Below are 21,941 nucleotides of genomic sequence, written 5' to 3'. Positions count from 1 at the left end.
TGTGAAAACCGACAGAGCTTCACACTCCAGTCTGTCATTTCTCTCAGGTCTCCATTCACCCTTTCCCCAGTCCTTTCATTCTCAAGTTTTAGACACAACAAAGCTTGTTTTGTTTGTCACATTCTTCACATTCAACTCTTTTTATTCTAGGAATAATTTCTATAGCTCTGTGCGTCTATAGCTGAAAAAAAACTCTTCTCTTGAGAACAGCTGATGCAGGAAGGCATGGAATAGAAAAAGTAATATATTTAAACTGAAATAATTCAACTTAAAAGATATTCTAGATAGAATAGAATTTCCACGTATTCACTCCTGTGTCACTTTATTTAAAAATCTTTTTTAAAATCTTATTTCTAAAAGTCCTTTTCAGCCAAAGCCTTCCATCCCATCCATGGTGGTTATATGTTATATCCTCAGAAACAAACCCTGTGGTTCAGGTTTGCCCCAGAGGAAGGCGTTAATGTACCTTTAATCAAATTAAAGTGTGTTTATTAGCTAACTTTCCACTGCATAGGCTACCATTGTACAAAAAGGCTTTCTTTTTCCTGACGGTGTGTCTTAATTAGCTCCCTTAGTACTTAAAAAAATAAAAAAAAATAAAAATTACAATGCACCACAGAAACTATGAAGCTATGTTCAGTACTGGAAATGACACTTTGTTGTTTCTGTGGCTCTCAAATGTTCACTTACATTAGCTTTAACTTTATTTGATGTTTTGTTTACAATTTATATTCCACTTACAGTCTCGCTTGAAGAAGCATGAAAGAAATGTGTATGTTTGTATGTAAAAGTATGTTTGTACAGCAACATACAATTTGCAGCTATCATAGAAAGTAATTACAGATGTGTCGACACTGGTAGGACTTGTAGAAGAATCCTGTGCTTGCAGTTTCATCAATTCAACTAGTTTGTGCCAAGCAACAATATAAAAATAAATAAATAATATCCTGGAGCGAGTGTATAGTATGCTTAACATATGCATGCGCATGGTAACTGATGCATAAACACTCCCAGATAAATAAATACACACTCAGACTCTTGCCAGAAGCAGAAGAAATGACGATTGCCAAGAAAAAAGTGAACAAACACAAGAAATAAACAATTTGGCAGGAGTGTAATGTTAGAGTAGAGCGTGTGAAAGCGAGTGAGAAAAGCAAAGAAAGGACAAACTTTGGAAAGATGGTGAAAGAAGTAATGTACAATATAATACAATATACAACACAATATAATGTTGTAATACTTCACTTAAATCTTCAAAATTTCTTCATTATAAAAACCGGCACCTGAGTGTCTCAGGATTACAGAAATATCCTGAAAATATTCTCCCGAGCCCAAAGATCATCAGGCTACTTATTTGGCACTGCGTTTGTGCTGAATAAGCTCATTAGAATCATTTCCACGCTTCCAACATGCACAAATTAGCTGCTTCTCCTTTGAGCTTTCAAACCTCTGTTGCGTCAGACTCTAAACTCCTGCACTGTTCCTCTCCTGATAGAACCGAACATCAGAAATCCTGTCACTATAATTAGCTGTAACCTAGACTCGGATGGTCTTTAGCCAAAATTAGCCTCTTGCTAATTATACCCTTAAGCATCACCTTGAAACAATTTTCTCATCACTTTTTTATATTCTGGTCATTAACTGTTAGCATGTAGCATTACCTTTCATCTTAGCTTACCAGTTTGTTAGCCTAAATCTTTACCACCCTGTCTCTGGATATCTCAGACATCAGCATTTCCCTAAATGAGGTTATAATGTGATGTAAGCCGGAAAATCCCCAGAATAATTGGATTAGTGGATAGCGTGGGTTTATGATATATCCTGTTATGCTAATAGTCAAAGTATTAGCAGTACTGAGTATAAAAAATGGTTCAAAGCAGTATATGTGTGTGTGTGTGTGTGTGTGTGTGTGTGTGTGTGTGTGTGTGTGTGTGTGTATGTGTGTGTGTTTAGATATGAAGTAACAGACATAATGTAAATTTGTAAAAAAAAAAAAAAAAACCAGACAAAAATGAAAATTTGAAATATGTATTTAATATCTAAACTACTCTATGTGAGTACTACATTATTAGTTAAGTATGGATGCTCTCTGCTAGATCAGCTTCTGCAGCAGGCAGAAGCTTCTGTTTATAAACAGTTCAGTCAGAAAATAAACATGTAGCAGAATGCTGACTGATTTCTTTCTCTCCAGCTTGTGGTGTGCTATTTTCATGACTAGATATTAAGGTAGAAAACAAAACATCTTTCAATTTGTATCTGTGCTTAAGAGAGAATAAAATCGAACATCAGGTTAGCATTCAGGTTATACCTAGCGTTAAAAAGTACCAACAAAATACAAATTTTACCTCAGAATACACAGTAAACATTGTACTTTTTTTTTTTTTGATACAACAGCTTGTGAAAGCTTAATATCAACTTTGGTCAGAGTTGATTAATTTTCTGACATCGACTCAAATTGCTAACAGTCTCTATTTTCTTAGCGCTAATACAGGCAACTTTATGGTCAATGTTTCGCATGAGCAGATAAAAAAAACCTGTAATTATTAATATGAAGACGTTTTCTTTGAGATGTTAATTTAGCACTTCATGAAGTCCCAAGATGAAGCAGTCTGAATAAAAACTCTAACTTGTGCAGTTTTTCAGACCTAGGATGTTTTTTAGGATTTTGCAATGTCTCAGTTTCATGACAAGCTGCAGTTTTTTTTGTCTAATTAACTCTGAGAGAGAGAGAAAGAGAAAACTTCTACTAATTGCTTAGTTTCCACCACTTTAAGTATAAATATTAAAGCTCAAAGAGGATCTCATTTGTTCATTAATAAAAAAAAGAAATAAATTGCAATTATTTTTTTGCGAACTTTTTATTATTCAGTATTAACACATGATGTACACATTACTTTGTTCCATGTCTAGTAGTATATTTGTATTGAAGTATATATAACAAACATTGTTTCTAAACTATAAACAGTTGCTAAAGTTGCTAAACAAAAATAAATAAATGTATATATATATATATATATATATATATATATATATATATATATATATATATATATATATATATATATATATACACACACACACACACACACGATAGATACAATGACATTAGTGTTGTTAAATCCTGTTTAGATTATGTGCTAGCTCTAAGAGACAAAATTGCAGCAACGACTTTTTCCCAAATGTCCAGATTTGAGCTCATTGATCTCTCTATAAGAACAATATCTCTGAAATAATTAGACCATTCTTTTATTGAAGGAGGTCCAGTGAATACCAAGAGTGCATTATGTTTTTTTGCAGCAGTTAATCTGGCAAATATAACTTTCTTAAAAGCCAAATTAGTGCAAATACTAAATGTTGAGTCATCATTAAATAAAAATAAGGTAAGAGATTTAGGGACTGGAAACTCCAAAATATCCTCAAGAAATACTGCCGCTTGAGACCAAAGATTAGAGATATCTGGGCAATTCCAGAAAGTTTGCAGATAAGTGTCAACTTATTTTATTTTCATATAACACACAAGGTGGTGTTTAATTCCTTACTTTGTAGTTTATTTTGATGTTTATATATTTAGATTAGATTTTGATTCATAGGCTTTCTGTATATTTTGTACAGTCACTAGAATTCAGAATTCTCTCTCTCTCTCTCTCTCTCTCTCTCTCTCTCTCTCTCTCTCTCTCTCTCTCTCTCTCTCTCTCTCTCTCTCTCTCTCTCCTATGAATGAAATTGCATTTTGTGTTGCCAGATGGTCTGATGGAAATTGCCAAACACTAAATCAAGCTGCATTTGCCACTCATTTCAGCACCCAATACCCCTGATAAGTACCATGTCCATGACACATCAACTGTCTTTTCTTGTCTTGTCAATTATTTTGTCCCATCTACTATTCTATCTGTTCCAAAATACATCCATACCAATGCGTAAATATGACTTGACACACATAGACTCTTCAATATGATTAAAGTAAAATGAATAAAGTCTCAATGTTACCACACAGAGGGGATGTGGCGGCAGGCCAAAAACAAAACAACAACAAAAAACAATTATTATTTAGAAAAAAATGACAGAAAGACGGAAGAAAATACCAGTTTTCAGTAAGTTCGCACATCAGGGAATTTGAGCATTGGTAATCAAAACTCATATGTTTACTGACACAAACGACTGCAAAAATTTTTAATTTTAATTGAAAACTACGGCACGATTTCAACAAAGCCTTTAACAACTGACATTTAACATTGTTAAACAGAGTATATTTTCATTTTATATCAGGTTAGTTCTCTCAGGGCTTTAACATAACTGCTAGCTCAGCTCTATGTGTTTCTCCTGTATTTGTTCGTGGAGCTCAATGCCCTGGTTTTTCCCTAATTACACAAATGCAGCTATTAACATCGATTTCCAATCTTTCCCTTTGCTTCACCCTGACTTCCGATCCAGCTATTGCCTTAAGCAGCTACAAGATCTCTCTTATCATCCATAATGTAATATGAGGCACAGACTCTGTCCTGAATGCAGTGTAAAAGTCTTAGCACACAATTTTTTTTAAATGTATATTTCATATTTTAATATCTTATCATTTAGGGACATCTGCATTATTGAGTCACGAAATTTACAATTTTTATTTTATTTTAACTTTCTTAAATCATAACTTAAATTTTAAAATGATATCAAACATCATCCTGCTCATCAACAGCTAAAGACAGTCATGATACTCTACATACAGAAACCCAACAGTATCCTGCAAACCTTATAATTAATGCAAACCTTTAATTCAGATTTCTAGCTTGGAAAATGTCGGGATCAATTTCCATTCCTTCATCAGTATGTAACAGCAGTTTACTGCTTGAAAAATGAAAAAATCCATATATGATGATTATACAACTCAGTTAGTTTATAACTTGACATTTTTAAAGATACATATTTGGTTTTGGATAATACTAAATGTATTATTTTTACATTTTTTAGAATTTTTGTATGCCTTATTGGCGAATTTCTATCTGTCTGTCTATCTAGTTGTCTGTCTGTCTGTCTGCCTGCCTGTCGCACACCAGTGAGGTGAAAAAATATATTTTTCACATTGAGGAATAGGAACAAATGCAAGCAATACTCAGTACTCTGAAAACTGCAAAGGGGGAATACCATACAATCAGCATGGTGTCATGATGTCAGTTACTTGTGCCAAGGTGTTCGGGTGTAGTAATATTCCTGTTACTTTTTGGGTGAGTTTCTGATTTAAAAAAAAAAAAAAAAAGAACCAGCCCTAAGCAGAAAGCACAAGAACTAGTGCATAAAGTTCTGGTTCATTTATAAGCAAAACTGGGAAACACATTACATATAGTAATGTAAGAGATCCTATTCCTTTAGGCTTTAATCCAAACCTCCTTAAAATGTTATAAGGCCTGCTGTTATTACAGTATGTATCAATGCCATTGTTTAATGATTAAGCCTGAGTTTATATCATTATTGCGAAATGTTTTAGGAAAATTCTATCAGGTTTCCGAGAAAGATCCGTTATCATTAACGCATCAAAGATACTCAAATGTTTTTGTGATATTCAACAATGCCAATAACTTCCAAGGTCAGTAAAACATTTGAACATTCAGGTTTTTTTTCTATCTTTATTTTTCATTCTTTCTCTATATATCTCTCCTCCTCCTCCTCTCTATTTCCTTCACAAATAATACTTTAGTGGAAACTGCAATATTTCAAATATCAGCACAATTTTATTGCTTAATACACTTCTGATTAAAAATAAGATAGAGAGAGAGAGAGAGAGAGAGAGAGAGAGAGAGAGAGAGAGAGAGAGAGAGAGAGAGAGAGAGAGAAGGAACAATCAAGACCAAGAGCTGATTTGTTTTAATCAAACTGTCAAGGTGGCTCTGTTGATGTTTGATTTTAATAAGAAACAGTGACTTTAAATGCAGATGCAATCACAATATGCTGAAATGTAGCTTCCTAAATGATGCATTATGAATCTTTATGAATGCTTGTATTTCCACTCTTATAAACTACTGATATACAACTGTTTTGTATGCAATAGTTCCTGTCAGTGACTATTACACTATTAAAATAGAGCTAGAATTTGCATGTGTTTTATTAGGAAATGTATTTATTAACACAATAATTATACTGTGTTATATATAATTATAAAATTATAATAATTAAAATAATTTACCTAGTGTGTGGGTCAAGTCATTGTCAGAGTGTAAATAGTGTAAAGAGTTTTCACTTCATATCACTTTGACCTGAGGGTAAAGATAATAATATAAATAAGGAAATTTGTCTTGATTTTTCCTTAAATTCCTTCCATAACTAAATTGTAAATAATTTTTTTAATAGTTTTACTCTAAACTACTAAATTACTAACTTTATATTGCTAAATGGCTAAAAACCTCACTACCACACTATTAACAGTATGCTAGTAAAACCACTAACAAGCTAACAAATGATCTTAGTTTCTAGTGTTGCTTAAGAAATAAGAAATATAAAATTTTCTCAAAATGAAGGTCACTGGATTTACCATGATTAATAACAGTTATAACAGTTACAGATAATACAACTTTTGTTGGCAGTCATTTATATATGAAAATCGAAAGTAGTCACATGATGGAATTTTAAATAAATTATAATGAAAAATAATGAAAAATAAAATATTGTAAGTAGTAAACTAAATATAAGGTAAATTATACATATTGCTCAGTATATTTGTTACTATATTTGTCATTCCTTTTATCTCCTAAGTAGATTAGCTAAGCCACTCAGTAGCTAATGATCAGTTGCTAAATTACTAAAATAACTAAACTATTCATGAGCTAACTTTTAGTTGCGAAATTGCTGAAATGTTACTGCTGAATTTGATTCCCTTTTAAATTGTCATTCTTAGGTTTGAATGACTTTATTTTTAACCTGAAAAAAAAAAAAAAAACCCCACAGACGCTTCCATGTTCATCTTTTATTAGCAACAAACTAGCCAGCTAACTGTAAATGAGTGATGGATATTTTTCTCCCCAAAGCAAACTGTAATCAAAATATTTTCTAGGTGTAGATTGACCTAAATCTAACTCTTTGTAAATACAGTATACATTAACTCATTTAAAGGTAAGATGCTTACTCGTGTCCTTTCTGATGCTGTGAGCAGCCATGTTGATTTGATGATACTCTGTAAACTGCTGAGGAACTAAACCACTAGGTTAGCTAAACCACTAACTAGCTTATTTTCAGTTTCTAATTTTGTTAAAAAAATGTAAAAAATCTATTCGTAAAAACTATTCATCGCCAAATTGATAAAAAAAAAAAAAAACAGCAACAACAACTGTTACATTCCTAGCAAGATTAGCTATGTTATTAACTTGCCTCAGTTGTTAATCTCCTTGCTAGGTTTGATAAAATCACTAAATATGTAAGACTCATTACCTAAAAACTTTGAATCAGAATGATTTTATTCTATCACAGTACAGTAAATATTGTTCAGTATTGCAACTGAGCAACAGATAAAAATAAATTGAAATATTTCACACGACGAAATCCTGAGTTCTGATTGGTCAGTCTGATAAGATGGTCCACTTTCTCACAGAGAAGGCTTTCAATGTAACGTCAGGTTTGGAAATGTAGACATCCATGACTTGTTCCTCAGCTGGAGGAATGTTAACAGTGAGATGGGAGCTGTGTTTGTGTGAACTGTCTGTTTTGACTGAAACTTTTCAGTGTGTTAATATATTTTGATTGATTATATGTTCTCTACACATTAGCATCCTGCCATCCTCAAACAGCTGCAGGGATTCAATGGAGATGAAAGGCAGGGATTTGGCGTGGTATGAATAGCAATGTCTGTGTGTTTGTGTGTGTGTGTGTGTGTGTGTGTGTGTGTGTGTGTGTGTGTGTGTGTGTGTGTGTGTGTGTGTGTGTGTGTTTGTGTGTGGGTTGCATGTTAGGGAGAGACAGAGAGAGTATAAGATTTAAATGTAGAAAGATTATAGCAAATGAGGTCAGTAATAAATAATGTGCTGTTTCCTTCTTTCTTTCCTGCTTCATCGCACTTTCATTTCTTCTATCCCTCTATCGTCACTTTCTCTTTTTTTTTCTCTCTTTTTCCTCTCTATCTCTCACTCCAATCCTTTTATTTTTTTGTATTTTCATTCCAGGCCTAAGGATTTGGGAATGTAAGCCTCCTCACACACACACACACACACACACACACACACACACACACACACACACACACACACACACACACACACACACACACACACACATATACACACACACACACACACACACACACACACACACACACACACACACACACACACACACACACACACACACATACACACACACACACACACACACACACACACACACACACACACACACACACACACACACACACCTCTTTTTTGTTTTGTATGTTTCTTTTCCTTTTTTTATGTGGATTTCAAACCATTATACTCCTTTCTTGAACTTTTAAACCTCTTAAAGGTTTGCTAAATGATGGTTTGCTATGAACGAGTCGTGACGTGCTTCACCTTCCTGCATCAGAATCACACTGTGAATCATTCTACACCTCTCTCTCTCTCTCTCTCTCTCTCTCTCTCTCTCTCTCTCTCTCTCTCTCTCTCTCTCTCTCTCTCTCAAATGTGTCATAAACCAAGGCTTGTTTTTATTAAGAACATTTCAAGGATCTTTTTTGTTTCACTTTTATGACACTTAAACTTGTACTCGCAATGTACTTTCATAAATCCCCTTTAAATTTAAAAGGTGCCGTCATTTTATGACTACCTTAAAAAAAATCATTTTTTTTACCCTATGCATCATTACAAATGCCATATCTCCATATTGTACATATTGTGTGTAGGCTACAAGGCAAACCACAAGCCATGTTATAATGTATGAAGCCAGAAATATAACACAGTGTTGTTATAAGGAAAATAATCACTCAGGGCACATCCTACCACTTTCTGGCCCTGATATTTTAATCTGTACTTATTGTTCCCGAGGAGCAAGTACACAAGGTACAATTACAGAAAGTAGATGTACATTTACAGCATTCGGTGTATAACTTTCATTTATAGAACTGAGCAGTTATTGGCTTTTCTCGATGGCCCAGCAGTGGCAGTTTTTGGTGATCCTGGGTTCATAATGTTCTGAATTAGACCACCACTTTATTAACCACTTAGTTACCACTACAGGTATGTGTATAAACCTGTCATTAGATTAGATGGGCTCTAAATAAGCAAAACACATGACATTAAATGTAGACTATTTACACACATGCAACACAATGCAAGACAAAGTGTGGTTCATTAAGGTTCAGTGTAAATCCAGTCAGTTGTTCGTGGAATATGGATTATTTTTCAAACCGAGATGAAGCCTGATAATAAAGCGACTGAAAACTCCTCGACTCAAGCTTCCATCTTGGTAGGATGAGATGGGGATGAAGATAGAGATGGAGATCAAGCACTGGGCAATGGTGGGCAGGATGTTTCACCAATTCTTCCCCAATCTTGTTTCACATCAGTGTGATTCTAGAACTTTCATTAGAGTATTGGTGTTTGGAGAATGGTGTGTGCATCAGGTCACGGTACCCGGATAGAAGAACCTCTGTAGAACTCATGTTTTTTATTGTTCCACAGAACATGTGCTATGTTTGAGTTTTTCAGGGTTTGAATTGCAACTGGGTTGCTTGGCAACCTGAGCCAGACAGAAAAAACCTGATCTGGGTTTTTTCTCTACAGCACATCAGGGTTAGAAGTACAAGTAGGGTTAGAAACAGGGGTGAGGTTACAGGAGGACGTCTGGATAAGAAACCAAAATCAAAGCAAGGATGACTGATCCAGAAACAAGAAGCAGAAGACAGAAACTGTATGATCTTTCAATCATGTAAACATTGAGATCATCTCAGCATCCGATCAAAGCCACGAAAACCTATAATAACACGCCAGAAATCCAGCACGGCAAGCAAACATCTCCACCGTGGCAACAGATTTGTTCTGAAACCTTGGAAACACCAACATGATGTTGCTCAGAAAGTGACGGACCTCCAAACATGGATACAGAAAGCCAGAACAGGAAGAGAAAGAGAAGGGAGAGGGCTTGTGCGTGGGTGTGAAAGCATGTGAAAACTTTGGATTTGCTGTAAACAAAGATAACACAAGCATGCCGTGTGAGAGAGAGAGAGAGAGAGAGAGAGAGAGATGGGATGAAATGGAAAAATCAGTGAATAAAGATAGAGGGATTGAGGGAGAGACATGTCCAAACAACCCAGGAGATGGCAGTAGAGAGTGAGAGAGAGAGAGAGAGAGAGAGAGAGAGAGAGAGAGAGAGAGAGAGAGGTTGTTCAGTTTCTGCCCCGCCTTCCTCTAAAAGGCAGGAACACTCCAAGCAAGGGACAGAAAGACTGAAAGAAAGAGAAGGAGAGAGAAAGAGACAGCAGCACACAGCAAAGGGAGGAATGAGGCTATGAGAACAGCCCTGCACTCCTCCACTGTCCTCTCTCTATTCATCCATTTCTAGACTTGTTCTTTCCTTCCTCGCCTTTGAAAGCTCAGCAGGATTCAGAGGATGCATGGTGAGTGCTTTGGTGAATTGAGCATTGCTGTAGTATGGCTTCAAACAGCACAGAGACATTAAGGCTTTGACCTGTATAGTCAGTTACAATAAGTGTGTGTGTGTGCGCGCGCGTGTGTGTGTGTGTGTGTGTGTGTGTGTGTGTGTGTGTGTGTGTGTGTGTGTGTGTGTGTGTGTGTGTGTTGAGCAAGGACATCTGACCAATGACAAGCCTCATATCATCTGACAGGGAAAATTCTCAGGGATATTGTATGAATCATGTGTGTGTGTGTGTGTGTGTGTGTGTGTGTGTGTGTGTGTGTGTGTGTGTGTGTGTGTATATGTATGTATGTATGTATGTATGTATGTATGTATGTGTATGTGCGCACTCTAGGAGGATGTTGGCTTTCAGTCACACCATAGTCTGGGTCATTTGACTCATTTGGTTAACTACAGCCGCTGGTATATTCGTAAGATGACAATATACAAATGACTCGATTTATTATTTTTTTTTTAAGCAATACTTCTTAAATTACATTATCTAGTGAAAACTGACAGCTGACAACTAATAGTGAAGGAATACTTGTTGTCTTGACGCTCTGACAGGTTCTGAGAGTTTAAAGGGTTAAGAACCTAGAGCCTTTGGATGGGATTTTGCTTTTCATGCATGTGGGATCCCGTTTTCTGGGAGTATATTTGGTGGAAGTTTACTACCAGGATGAACTTTAGACTGGGTGTAGGTCTGCTCCCTGATTGTACTTTTTAATCTACAAATGACTCTCCTGAATTCGTCTGCCAAGAAAATTGGATGAAATTCTGAAAGCATGTCAGTTAAGGATTTAAACAGAACGGCTTCAGCGGAAACTCTCGTTTCTCTGAGCACTCCCGAGATGAGGTTGAATCAAACCCTTGTGCTTTTGAGTCATTGCCAATATTTGTGACTTGCTACTTTCTTTGTGATTTCTGAATTTCGAAACGATCAAAGCTTTATGCAATGCTATATAACAATATTAACAGTCTGTGGTTATTCTTCTATACCGTGCTGTAGTGTACTTTGATGCGTGAGCTTAACATCTCATTATACGATTTCCTTATTTTTAAATAAATATAATACAATAATCTAATTATAGACTATTTAGGCTAATAAATAGGCTAATAAATACATAATCTGTGTTTGGAATGGTAAACAAAATCATAAATACTATGTAATAAATCCAAAATGTATAATTCAAAATTCTTCTTATTAAATATCATTAATTTTAGTAATGATGTAAACCAGACAATTATTTAATTTGGCTCATAATATTTACAAAAAAAAAAATCGAATATCTAAAAAAAAAAAAAATATATATATATATATATATATATATCATATAAATCATATTTCACGGATAAGCGGGAAAAGATGGATGAATGGATGGATTAAAATAATAACATTAATTTTTAAAAAATATAATGAAAATGTTTTGCATGCAAAAAAATATATATATTAGAAAAATATATAAATATATTGTTTTCCTAAATCATTTCAGTTTAGAAAACATGAAGCTCACCAGAGAAATCAATCAATACACTGCTTTTATTTTATCTAGAGCATGCTCTCTCTCTCTCTCTCTCTCTCTCTCTCTCTCTCTCTCTCTCTCTCTCTCTCTCTTTTACCACTCCAGTCAACAAGAGATTTACAGGGGCTTATCTTATTCAGTCAGCAACACAGTAAAACCCAGACATCGGGGTGTAGCAGCATATCTAAATGACAGTGAAACCTACAGTGCATATGACTAGGATGTGTGACACAACCAAATTTTATGGAGGTGAATTAAAATGCAAACAAACAAAAAAAAAAGGAAAAAAGCAGAAACATCAGAACATGGGTCTGTATGTCAAGGATTTAGGACGAGAGAATAGAAGAAAAAGGACGAACAAACCAGGAGAAAAAAACTTGGCTTTTACTTTAGAGTGCGTTACTTTTTAACAGACACATGCAAGAAATCACACATCCCATAATATGCATTCAGATGTCAACTTAAACACTGTGTCTTACTGTGTGTGTGTGTGTTTGTGTGTGTGTGTGGTGGGTCATTCAATGTTCAGTGGCTTATACCCGAGAATGTGAAATAGACTGATAAACACTGTAAAGAAAGAAAAAGGAATTGAGAGAGAGATAGAAGTGGAAAGTATGAAGTATAGGCATGGGGCAAGTGTGTCTTTAAGGAAAAAAATAAAAGAGAGAGAGAAAAAGCACATATGTAAGTGTGAATTGCTTTAAGAAATGAAACAAATATCTCCCTCTCTCTCTTTCTCGCTCTCTCTCTTATTCTAATTTCGCCTCCATTGCCAGTCTATTCCCTGTTTATTGATTTGCAGAGAGCTACTAAGATGAGCTCCTCTTTGGTTCTCTGGGAAAAGGCTGGAAGTAAGTGTGTGTGTGTGTGTGTGTGTGTGTGTGTGTGTGTGTGTGTGTGTGTGTGTGTGTGTGTGTGTGTGTGTGTGTGTGTGTGTGTGTTGATCACTTTGTCTCAAACCCAGCAAGATTTTTAAAGAGGAACTCATTTAGTAACCTCAGTCTTCCTGAGGAAACCTGATGGATGGTGCAAGCTTCAAAACAGACAAAAAAACCACAGCTTCCCAAAATGGAACATGACCATGTGTGTTATAGTTATGTATAAAGATAAATTTGGTAAGTGCTTATCAGATTATTTGGAAACAGTTATTCTGGTCCTGAGTGCTTGTGAGTCCATACAGATAACCCAGGAGCGAATGGAAACACAGCACAGAAGAGAGAAATCACACCAATCTCCTCTGCTTTGTCTTTTTTTTCTCCTCAAAAATGTCTGGTTAGTTCATATTTTGTAGATAATTTAGTTAGTCAGCTGAAAGCGATGCCAAGATGGACTCAGCTTTCAGCTGGTCAGCAACGGACAAAACATGCAGCTCAGATAAAGTAATTATGACTCACTCATCTTGCACTTACCTGACTACAGAAAGCTGCACACGGGGCCCAGAAGCCCATATCACATACTGCTAGGTTAAATCTTAAAAAGAAAAAGATGTGTTTTTGTTTTAAAAAATCAACTAGAAATGACAGAAACGTCTCTGCGCCTCCGCCATTCAATTCCAAATAGCTAGCTAGCTCAACACTATTAAACTAGCTCACACTGTCTCATTTTGTGTTGTTCAATTTTCACTGCTTCATCACAAGACTGCACAAAATGTTTATTCATTAATGTTAGCTGTATTAGTTAGCCAGCTTTATGTCCAGGTTTCACTACACCATCAGCTATGTATAAATTCTGCTGTTTCTGTATTTACTACATGCACTTTGGATAAACTGCTTAATTGTTTAAGAGAAGTAACTTTAAATCACCTAAAAACATCTTTATCCCATGTCCTAATGCCATCAAAAGTAGATAGCTAGCTAACTGCTACTAAAATAGCTAACGTGTGTCAGAGATGTTTGAGTCATTCTCTTCTGGAAAGTGATTCTTTCCCAAATTTATTTATTAAGTGCATATTAAATTAGATAATTGTTTACAGGAAATGAATAAATGACCTACTAACTCATTCTCTGAAACAGCTAGCTAGCCAGCTAGTTCACTAGATCACATACAGGTGTGTCACAAACACCCACTGGTGCACCCACATTTTTTATTTATTTTTTGAGTAATTATCTGTGGTTTATTTAACAGCGGAGAAAGTTATCTAATTACAATTAAATGTTATCTAAACACGGAAAAATCGGTTCACTCTTCACACATTAGTTGTGTTAGCTAGCTAGCTAGCTTTCTAAATAGCCTGACTAGCATGCAGGTTTTCTTAAAAAAAGTTTACAGCACTTAAAAACATAGGTACCAGCTCTAAGAGTGATTGTTTTTCTGACAAATAAACAACAAAATATCATTTAGAAATTCAAAGATATTTTAGCACTGTGCTAACAAGTTTTAGTTATTATAAACATCTCAATGTTTATGATCAGGTCACCATATGGAGGTTGTCCCTTTTTCAGTTCAAAGCACATTTTTGGAGTTTTGTGTGTGTGTGTGTGTGTGTGTGTGTGTGTGTGTGTGTGTGTGTGTGTGTGTGTGTGTGTGTGTGTGTCACTCTGCTCACCTAGTGCCACGTGCTAACATGAATAAAACATGCATGAAGGCTGAGGTGGCCTCAGGCTTTGGCTTATGTTAGTGGTGAAAAGCTCTCTGTGGAAAATTCCCTCAGTTTTCATCAATAATCGAATCACACAAAGCATATGCGCGTGTGTGTACGTGTGTGTGTATGTAGACTTGTGTGAGCACTTGTGTGTACTTTATCGTCAATTCCACTATATTTCCGGATGGCTAGATTAAGAGATGGATGCAAACAGAGAGAAGGATGAAGAATGAATAGATGGATGGACTGGACACTTACGAGCTGTTATATACTACATACAATACAACGTCGTGAAAAAACACAACAGCAAAAAAAAAAAAAACCCAGACAACTTATGCCTCCATCACTAAAAAGTGGAGTCTGCTTACATTCCAGTGCTGTTCTTTTATTCACCATTATCGATTTGTCCATTCTTGTGGAATCTGTATCTCCATCGTAAAAGGCTGTTCTGTGTTAGCTTAAGTGAAGTGAGTCTCCGAGGCCCGAGGGATCGAGTTAGTATGGCAGTCTGATGTAATGTCCGTTTAAGGTAATATCTATTACATCAGAGACAAGTAATTAGATAAATTATGTACATTTGATATTGATAACTACTCAGTGCACAAGTGACATCTGAGTCGAACACACTTAAACATCAAAAACAGTAATTAATTAGAAAAAATAACCAAGAAGTTAGCGAGCAACGTCTAATTTTTTTGAGGTTCTCATCCAACACTGGCTGCGTTTTGCTTTTAAACGAAGTAACATGAATGACTTTTCCTAAGCATTGAATTACAAAACAAATACACAAAATATTATTTAATAGCATTTATGCTAATGGCACAGTTACAGTGATTTTATTATGTTCAATAAGCATTCAATTTTCAAGCTATAATCCCATTGACTGATGGATTAGTCCAGATATTTCTTGAGGGTGAATCTGTTCTGACAACTGAATGATGTGGAACCAAACATGCAGATTTTTCATAACCAATAATGAACAAATTATTGAAACGGACAACGTTAAGTGGATTCACACATTATTGCAAAAAGATATATAAAATCAAAGTGTTTAATGATTAAGTGTAGCTAAAGTGGGCTGGGCTAAAACACTGATTGTCAGTGCTGCAAATGTTTTATGGACTTTTTCAAAATTTGTGCTTTCTTTTTTTCTTTAAAAATCTTCTTGAATCAGCAAAATCGTCAGCACAGGATTGTTCTTTTAAACTCATTCATTCATTCATTCATTCATTTTCTACCGCTTATCCGAACTTCTCGGGTCACGGGGAGCCTGTGCCTATCTCAGGCGTCATCGGGCATCGAGGCAGGATACACCCTGGATGGAGTGCTCTTTTAAACTCCTTCCTGTAAAAACTCATCACTTGTATTAAATGTGATGATGTGACATGTCTCAGCCCAAATCTGTGGAAATTTAGAAATATTGCCTCAGAATATTGTGGAGTTTGATATTACATTTATAATTCATTTTGCAATTGGAAAAATCGTGAGGACTGGTCCAGGGCCGGTTCCAGCCAATTACATTAGTGTGGACTGGTAGAAATAATAGGTGGGCAATTAGTGATAATGGCCTAATCCAGAACATTACATCCACCCCCACAAAAAAAAAAAAAAAACAAAAAAAAAAAAACGGTAGATATAACTTTCCAGCTGTTGAAACCAGTCAAAGTAATACAATATACCTTCTGGTCACTAGTGGTATAGGTCTAACATGGGAAACAGAAGCATGCATCCTAAAGAACAGAGTATTGCAGCCTATGATCCCTGTGATGATTTAATAACCAAATGTTATTCAAATCACAATCTGCCTGGACTGGGCCTGAAATAGCAAAGAAATGGATTTGCTTTGGGGCACTTGTTGAGGACTGGGGCCAAATTTTGTGCTGCCGCCGGCCCAAGGCTGGACTGTGTTGCTCTCCATGTTTACTGTATATGTTTCTACTCTCAAAAATATCTCTACTTGTTAATATCAGCTAAGATTTATTATAAAAAGTTTCAAACATTTGCTAGACATAGAGATGTATAATCTAACGGCAAACATTCACTGCAGTTAGGGAACAGATTATCTTCGTGCCCTTATGTGAAGTGACTAAACAAACAGGAGAGAAAAAGATACTGTCTATTGATAAAAATCAGATATTTTTAAAATGAGCTGTTAGTTCAAGCGTGTCTCCAAGGCTCCCTCATTACCTGTCCTTCTTTCTCCTTCTTTTCCCCATTCCTTCCTCTCTGTCTGATGTTTTCTATCTTGGAGGCATGAGCATACTTGCCTGGAATGTAGGCCATGCATGGGCATATGCGCGCGCGCGCGCGCGTGTGTGTGTGTGTGTGTGTGCGTGTGTGTGTGTGTGGCTCTGTGGAATTGTACTTTCTCTCATCTTGTTTCAGAAAACGAATCAGGTGACCTGATGAAAGTTTTCCTCCCGATACAGATCTTTATTTCTTGTATTTTTTTTATTGCATCCCTAAGCAAACATGAGCTAGCGTTAAATTTGACTCTTAACATGGAGATTAAAAGGAAAGTAAAAAATTCAATCTCATGTGAGTATGAGAACACCCTGACCGCGAAGTTTTTTCAGACTGTTATACAGATAGACTGTAGCATATGCTGTGCATTTTATCTGATGTGCTATGTGTATTGTTTTTGTGTAACTAGCATGAAAAAAATAAGTACTGTATACTTAGTAAGCGGTGGATTGAATTGTGGTTGATTTGTGTGTGTGTGTGTGTGTGTGTGTGTGTGCGTGCGTGCGTGTGTGTGCGTGCGTGTGTGTGTGTGCGTGCGTGTGTGTGCGTGTGTGCGTGTGTGCGTGTGTGTGTATGTGTGTGTGTCTGTGTGTGTGTAAGAGAAACAGAAGGAAGTTTCTTTTTCTGGTTAGCATTTAAATAAACACAAAAAGATTAACATGATGATAATGATAAGGCCAAAATGTGTGGTGTGCATTTTATCTGATGTGCTATGTGTATTGTTTTTGTGTAACTAGCATGAAAAAAATAAGTACTGTATACTTAGTAAGCGGTGGATTGAATTGTGGTTGATTTGTGTGTGTGTGTGTGTGTGTGTGTGTGTGTGTGTGTGTGTGTGTGTGTGTGTGTGTGTGTGTGTGTGTGTGTGTGTGTGTGTGTGTGTGTGTGTGTGTGTGTGTGTGTGTGTGTGTGTGTGTTTATTAGATGTATTGGTGAAACCTATTTACTAAGATTGTGTATTGAATATTGATCCCTAAGCTTCTGTTTGCCTCTATTAGTGCAATATGGAGCTTCTGGCAGCTTTAGCATGTGTTGTAGCTGTGAAGCAGGCCATGTGTTAAGTCATATACTGTACACACACAGAGAGAGAGGAAGAGAGAGAGAGAGAGAGAGAGAGAGAGAGAGAGAGAGAGAGAGAGAGAGAGAGAGAGAGAGGGGATGGTGAAATAATTGAATAAGTGATGGAAGGAAAAATACAGAGAAACAACTTGACAGGAAAGCAACATAATGCTTACAAAGATGATTTTATACCTAAACAATGTTTCTATAAGTGAAGTTTATATCAGTTGGCTGGATCAAGCAGTGACCTCTAGTCTTTATGTATTTTTAAGCCAGTATTGATGATGTTGGGCTGCCTGTGATCTGACAGTTTTGACCTTGTCATGACATTTGGCTCCCAAGATTGAGGCACTGTGTTAATTACGTGTATTAATAACAATTATAATATAAGGTCCTTTCAGTGATAATGTGTGTGTGTGTTTGGCCGTGATGGTTATATTTGAGATATATTTTCCCCCTTGGGCCTTTCTCTTTACATCTTTTCTCAGCGTGTCTCTGCCATGATGTCATATCCTTTCTTTCTGTACAAGCAAACAGTGACTACATCTGGCAGTGGTTTACACCAAAAAAGTAACTCAATGAATTCTGTTTTATCATTTTGCTTCAGTTCTTTTACATGGTTATATATGTGAAATATGCATCCTTGTCTTCTTTTTAGAGCTGGCATTATTTAAAAAAAACCCATCCAACTGTAATGAATACTAAATCAACTGGTGTAGGGTCATAAAGTAAAAATCAATAAAGATTAGCTAAAATAAAAAAATAATCAATAATTAAAAAATTAAAAAATCAGAGAAAGATTGAAAATTATGGCTCTGCAGTATAATAATAATAATGATAATAATAATAATAATAATAATAATAATAGTTTTATTACTAATTATAACTAATTTTATTAGCATTAACTTATAGAAATTGTTTATTTATTATTATTATTATTATTATTATTATTATTATTATTATTATTTCTTGCACGTAATTTTTGTGAAATTCAATCGAATTCTCCAAAAAGCTGTTGACATTCTATATCATTAAATCGAATAATAAACTGCTTTTTACGTCATTCTTTTTGGTCATTTTAAAAATACTTGTTCTGGCTGCATCGCCACCCTTGTGTTGATCATTTCTCACTAATAACATGCCCCCAGGTGCTTTATTTCTTCCCTGAAACCAAGCCACTTGTATTGAAAACAAGTCTCATGTTTACTGCATCTGGAAGAGGATCTGGCAACCCAGATCACTTTAGATGTCGACTGGCACCAATTTATTCGTGTTATAATTTACAATTATGTTGTCTTTTTACCTGAGAGAATTTAAATAAGCAGCTCTTTAAGCATAAATGCTTCCTCCCTGTTTTTATGCCACGAGAACGAGACTGGAATCATGTACAAACTCGTTGTTAGTGAAACCGTGTCTACTCAGTGAAACTATTAGACTCAGCCCAACCTATTATGCCGAAAGTCCCGGTATCCTGCTAACTGGAAAAAAAAACAGCACTTATTACATTATAGTTCAAACGTCTTTGCTCTAAACCACTTGCTGAATCACAAATTGTTCCCATGGCCCTGTGCTTCCTGTATTAGCGCACTGCTAGGGCTTAAAATAATGCTTATTTCCAACAGGGAGCCATTTGGGATTCAGCCCAGGATTTGTAGGCTCTTTATTCGTTGGCCTTGCTGCTGAACTTAATTCATGCTCTGAGAAATTATCAGCATGTGGGATTTAATGTACAAATTCTTATTCTTATTCTTATATATATATATGTATATATATATATGCATATATATATATATATATATATATATATATATATATATATATATATATATATATATATATATATATATATATATATATATGCATATATATATATATACATATATATATATAACTTTACAATGTTTGACTGCTTAAAAAGAGAAAAAAACTAACTACAAACTATAGCAGTGGTTTAAATGATGAATTCTCGGTTCTGATTGGTCAGAAGGATGTTGACAGATTGTCCATGTATAAATACGCACATGCTAATACAGTATCTATCGTTTCGATAGTAACAGATAATGCTACGATGGTTTTATCGCTGCAAGTATGCAGTAAGCGTGGCTACTACTGGTTGCCAAGGTAACAATGTAACACGCCCACATCTAGTCGCCAACGCTGACTGGCGCACTAGCTCTTGTCAGGAAAAACAAATCTCCGCGCGTTGTATTGCTGTATGTGTGAATGTAACACGATGCACAGGGATTGTTGTCTAATTGTTTATATTTTGAATTGAGATAGCGATTAGACCTTTATGTAGCATTTATGGAAGGAGTCTCCAGTATCAGAGATTTACAGATAGAGTTAAATGTCTAACTTTGTACATGTGCAGTAATGTAAGATGTGAGAAGGTCCTGGAGGTTCAACTACGAACAGATATAAACTACAATCTGCTGTGGAGTAAGAGGAATACTACAATCCGGTCCGTGCCTTTATTGGGGTTGTGTTTGCAAAGCATTATCCCTTGCTGTAGAGCAGAACACAGGAAATGTCCAAGTTTAGTTTCGGCTGAGCTCTTGGCTCTTTTCCATAAATGTCGCCAACACAGGCAGACTCAAACTCAGATCTTTGAAAGGTCTTGTTTTTCTGAACTCTATTTCAACTCTGAAATGTGACTTTCGGACAGGACAGGGCTGTTTGTTCCTGGCTGCGTCTCTCTACTGTTGTTTTTTTTTTTTCTGTCCATCTGTCTGTTTAATTCACCCTTCAGTGACCCTTTGGCTCATTACTCTGACCTAGTTGTTTAAGGTCACTGAGTCTCTTTGGACTGATTTATAACCTGCTGTGTAACACTGCATGGTGACCCTGAAAACACACACACACACACACACACACACACACACACACACACACACACACACACCTGCTAAACATCAGTATACTGTACTACAGCATTACTAACTGATTTGTACATAAAATGCTGTTCATCTGCTCATCATGGAACAGCCAATGTATAAACATAAATATAGGCATTATGGGTAATAGCATTGTTTCCAGATGTACTGTACTGATGACTCATCAGCAGTTTTATCCTTTTTATCCCCTCTTTTGTGTATTCATGCTCTGTTGGGTCTGTGAGTCTAATCTGGCTACAGTTCAGTCAGGAGCAGAGTTTATTGGTTGTTTTGAAGAGTCTTTCTATTTTATTATTATTATTTTTTTATATCCAGTGTCATAATTACAGGAAAACTTTAAAGGTTTCTATTTCTATAAACGGCCCACTTAACCTCAAACATAGTCGATTAGCCAGGAGAATACAAATGGTGCTGTTGGTTGGGTTTAATCACAGCACAAGTCTCCGTACTGTAAGATTTACTGATTACTGTAAACAATCTATTTGGAGAAAAAACTGTTTGACGTTGATCCTGGTTTTATACATGAAGTACTGTATTACTGTGAACAGTCAACTCTACAGCCGGTCACTGTTTACTAGGGTTTATAAAGTCATTTGGAGCACAGCCAGAGTCTGACTATCCAGGGATTTTTGGCATCTTCTTCTTTTTTTTTTTTTTAAGATTAAACAGTGCCTATCAGCTTGTTGCCATGGAGACGCTGACCTTTCACAGCATTGGTCCGGACAAAAGGTATACAAAAAGCTGAGCATCATCTGTCTCTCTCTGTGATCCAGTCGTTTCCAGGCAAATAAATGCAATGATGACAGCGCAACCTTCCCACTGAAACAACACACACAGACACATAGAGACAGAGAGAGAGAGAGAGAGAGAGAGAGAGAGAGAGAGCGTGAGAGAGAGAGCATGAGAGAGAGAGCATGAGAGAGAGAAAGCGAGAATCATAGCTGACTGTTGTGTGTATGTTGAGTTCATTGACCTTTCAAGGCTAAATGAAATGTGTGTCTTTAGTTGGTGGGGTTGGGGCACTAGGGGGAGGGGATTGCGGGGGGGGGGGGGGTGTTACGT

General features: G+C 35.9%; 1 protein-coding gene across 10 annotated transcripts in view; it reads left to right on the top strand.

Annotated features, from left to right (window-relative positions):
* Positions 1-21,941, top strand: part of dab2ipb (DAB2 interacting protein b) — a 140,303-nt gene that overhangs the window by 76,883 nt on the left and 41,479 nt on the right. Inside the window, exon 1 of one of the 10 annotated variants that reach the window (XM_027178733.2) lies at positions 10,365-10,561. The exons of the other annotated variants lie outside the window; for them this stretch is intronic. The gene's annotated coding sequence lies outside the window, so the exon portion shown is untranslated. Of the gene's footprint in view, positions 1-10,364; positions 10,562-21,941 lie in introns of those variants that run through there. 10 annotated transcript variants of the gene reach the window in all.

The sequence above is a fragment of the Tachysurus fulvidraco genome, chromosome 26 (genome assembly GCF_022655615.1).
Source record: "Tachysurus fulvidraco isolate hzauxx_2018 chromosome 26, HZAU_PFXX_2.0, whole genome shotgun sequence".
In the NCBI taxonomy this organism is placed as follows: Eukaryota; Metazoa; Chordata; class Actinopteri; order Siluriformes; family Bagridae; genus Tachysurus; species Tachysurus fulvidraco.
Note: the sequence above shows the minus strand (reverse complement) of the source record. Positions and strands in the feature narration are given on the sequence as shown.